Genomic DNA, 4,318 nt, shown 5'->3' with positions numbered 1-4,318 from the left:
CAGACAGAGCTGTAAATTTCCTGTTGGAGATGCCACCTGCCTTTACCTGGCCAGCTCTCCTCCCAGGCCAGGTAAGTAATAAAAGTCAACAGAGTGCCTTCTCCCAGGAGGTTCACACCTCCCTTAAAATGTACCCTATATAAAAAGATAAATAGGTTTAGGTCCCTTAACTTACAAGGCCTAAAGCCTACCAGGTTATTATCAAGCCCCTTCTATCAGGTTCTCTTTGCCTCTCAATCGGAAAACTTATTTGTAACTTGGACAACACCTTTCTTGACTCCTCTAATAGCAACTCTGTCCATTGTTCTGGACCCTGTCTGGCCCACTCCTTGGCCTCATTCCTTTGTAATTTTGTTGCTTATTAAAGTCAGTGGCATACAGACATTCTGCACATATCCTGTGGGGGCTGCAGTAGTATCTTTTAAACAGTATTACCGCAAATAGTGTACTTCAAATTGTAAATTACCTTGTTTAAAACTGTGACTTTAACATCTGCATAATTAGTGCATATGGTATCTGCTCTCCGTTATCAGGATAATTCATTATTAGGTAAACTTGGCTAGTAGGGAGTACAGTTCTGTGAGCAGTGTTTCCTATTAAACATCAACTACTGTCTCAGTTACACATAGCAGCTGCAGCTCCGCCTTGTTCAGGAAAAGTAAATGCACAAAGTTAAAAAGTTAAAAGACATGCTACAAATAGCTAGTCATTATTCTGTATATAAAAGTAGAGCAGAAATTAAACGCTGAGGATTTCTGTAAATTCTTTGTTCTCGGTAGTAGATCGCCGTTTGTACTCCCAACATGTGTGTATTGGTAATCCTCTCCCACACCAATGAGTGGCTTTTCTCCCGGTTTTGACTGGAATCTGCTTTATTCTCACCCTGTCTGTATACTACAGTGTCTGGTTAAGTGTTTACAGCTGGTAATGGAGTGAACCAAGGCCTTCGGCAACCAGGCGGACAACCAAATGCTACTACAGGAATGTGTTCGGCTCCCCACCCAGGAGACAGTGGCTTAAGACATTGCCCCATGGCAGCGAAGAGTGCCTCGTTGTCCACGTCAGCAGGGGTGGCTCTGAAGACGGATCGTCATCCCTCTGCACCTCTTGGGCTCCTGGGACTGATGTGGGCTGTGCGCCACTCTGGGAAAGAATGCTGCTTTTACGTCCATCACTCAGGCCTAATAAAAGATAACATGGCTGGCTAAGGTCAGGGAGGGGCTGGCAAAATGAAAAAGAGAACGGGAGGCCTCTCAGGGGTAGTTTGAGTCTTGGTTCAATTCTTCTCCATGGCAAGCCACCCTACTATCAGGACTCATAAGGCCCCTTGTTCTCCTAATTTTAATTTTAACGTTTGGCCTTTACATTGTTAACAAACTCGTGCAGTTTATGAAACAGAGATTGGGTACCGTTCAATTAATGGTCCAACGGTCCCAATATAAACCCTTAAATGTTGGTAAAATCTGTAAAATGTCAGTCCAAAACCCAAGATTGGGTTTTTCAAACATGTACAAAAACAAGGGGGGAATGAAGAACCAAAGTGACTCCGTTTTAAGACAATAAAAAAAGCAGCCTCCGTTTCCCAGAGCAGACCCGGGTCCTTGTAAAAGCAGGCATTCAGGCATTCCGGAGATGGCAAAGCTCACCAGAGACAGCTAGCTCGGTAGACCAAGGGCAGCACAGTAGAGATTGCCCAGAGCTCCCGTGCTGCGAGCCCCCGCTGTAACTCCCTGTGCCCAGAGCTCCCGTGCTGCGAGCCCCCGCTGTAACTCCCTGTGCCCAGAGCTCCCGTGCTGCGAGCCCCCGCTGTAACTCCCTGTGCCCAGAGCTCCCGTGCTGTGAGCCCCCGCTGTAACTCCCTGTGCCCAGAGCTCCCGTGCTGTGAGCCCCCACTGTAACTCCCTGTGCCCAGAGCTCCCGTGCTGTGAGCCCCCGCTGTAACTCCCTGTGCCCAGAGCTCCCGTGCTGTGAGCCCCCGCTGTAACTCCCTGTGCCCAGAGCTCCCGTGCTGCGAGCCCCCGCTGTAACTCCCTGTGCCCAGAGCTCCCGTGCTGCGAGCCCCCGCTGTAACTCCCTGTACCCAAGCTTCCTTGCTGTATGTAACTCTTTTCCTGCTGATGTAGCCCTTTTTTCCTTTAAAAACTCTCCCAAACAAAGACCGGGGCCTCACTCCTTCCTCCGCTGTGCCGGTTGGTTGGATGGGGTCCCTGTCGCGGCTTGTACTCCCGAATCAACCTTGCTTTTGCAGTTCGGTGTGATCGACTCTCTGGGGGTCTCTGCGGGGACCTAACGATCTGGGCACAACCTATTTTTTGGTGCCCAACATATTAAATAAATATGATCTTCAAGAAAAGTAAAACCATTAAAAAAGGAAACCATAGCTATAAATAAAAAACCACACCAAGGCCAACTACTAGACTTTTTTTTAGAAGTTGGCATTATATACATTGCCTACCCTATTAACCCAGAATTTGAAAGAGTTTAACTGGGTCTTAGAAAAGATGTTGGTACCCAGTCATTCTCTTCTTCCTTACAAACACTCGGCGTGGCGTTATCTCTGACTTGTGCATGAGGAAATCTTTGGAATTTACTTCTTCAGACACTCACGTACCCACTCGCACAAGGACTTGAAACACCTGGGATCTACAGAGTTCTCCACGGGACACAGGTCTGCTTCCCAGACACAGTCTAGCCCTGCCTTTAAAGCATGGATCATGTTGGACACAGGCCAAATCGTGTCTTCCACAAAGCAAGAGAGAAGGCAGAAAGGTAGCACCTGAGGTCACTGCTGCCATTTGCTATGTGCACGTTATCCTGTTGCTACTTCTGCTCTCATTCCTCAGTGTTAGACACAAACTGGGAGCGAGGAAGTCCAGCTACCCCTATTGGCAGGTGACATGATTCTGTATAGAGGAGATCCAAAAGACTCCACTAGGAGACTATGGAAACTCAGAGCAGAGTGTGGTAAAGTGGCGGGAGAGAACATGGGCAGCCCATGTGTATACACAGACAGTGTCACGGCTGAGAAAGGACTTCAAAGACCAATCCCGTCCACACAGCTACAAAGGAAATAAAAGCGTTTGGGATAAATTTAACCAAGGATGTTCAGTATCTGAGAATCACTCAAGAAATGGGCAAGGGACTTCAACAGGCAAAATATTTCAAGAAAGGAAATCTAAATGGCCAACAAACACATGCAGAAATGCTCAGGATCACCAGCCACCAGGGAAATGCAAACCGACACTACAACGGCCTTGAGGATGTGGGGGAAAAGGCACCCTCACCCACGGCTGGTGGGAATGTAAGCTGGTATCGCCACTGTGGAAGGCAGCACGGAGACAAGTCAGAAAGCCGAATACTGACGGACCGTATGAGCCAGCATTCCAGCCCTGGGAATGTAGCCAAGGGAAATGAAATCAGCATACGAAAAGAGAGTTCTCTCTGCCCCCATATTTACTACAGCTCAATTCACAAGAGCCAAGATATGCAATCAGCCGAAATGCCGGTCACCTGAAGACTGAATAGCCATTATGGGCTATGGACACCATACATGCGTATGCAGACTGCATAGCCTGGCTGTCGTGCCTCCTGCCACAATGAGCAAAGGCCTGTGAACACCTCTGTCCACAGCTGCTCCGCTTCCTCTCCAGTTCCCTGCTAATGCACCTGAGAAGGTGACAGAGAGACTCTCACCTGCTGGTTAACTTCCTAGATGTCTGCAACAGCCAGCACTGGGCCAGGCTAAAGCCCGGAGCCAGGAGCCAGGAGCCAGGAGCCAGGAGCTTCTTCTGGGGCTCTCACATGGGTAACAGGTGCCCAAGCACTGGGGCTGGCTTCTGCTGCTTTCCCAGGCCATTAACAGAGCTGGATTGGAAGTGCAGCTTCGGTGACTTGAACCACCACCTATATGGGATACTGGTGTTGAAGGCGGTGGCTTTACCCGCTGTGCCACAGTGCCGACCCCTTCTTTTTCTTTTTAAAGACATTAGGGGCCAGCTCCACGGCTCACTAGGCTAATCCTCCGCCTTGTGGCGCCAGCACACTGGGTTCTAGTCCCAGTCGGGGCACCAGATTCTGTCCCGGTTGCCCCTCTTCCAGGCCAGCTCTCTGCTATGGCCCGGGAAGGCAGTGGAGGATGGCCCAAGTGCTTGGGCCCTGCACCCCATGGGAGACCAGGAGAAGCACCTGGCTCCTGGCTTCGGATCAGCTCAGTGCCGGCCGTAGCAGCCATCTGGGGAGTGAACCAATGGAAGGAAGACCTTTTTCTCTGTGTCTCTCTCACTGCCTGTAATTCTACCTGTCAAATAAATAAATAAAA

This window comes from Lepus europaeus, chromosome 23 (assembly GCF_033115175.1).
Source record: "Lepus europaeus isolate LE1 chromosome 23, mLepTim1.pri, whole genome shotgun sequence".
Taxonomy (NCBI): Eukaryota; Metazoa; Chordata; class Mammalia; order Lagomorpha; family Leporidae; genus Lepus; species Lepus europaeus.
This window is presented reverse-complemented; position numbering follows the sequence as displayed.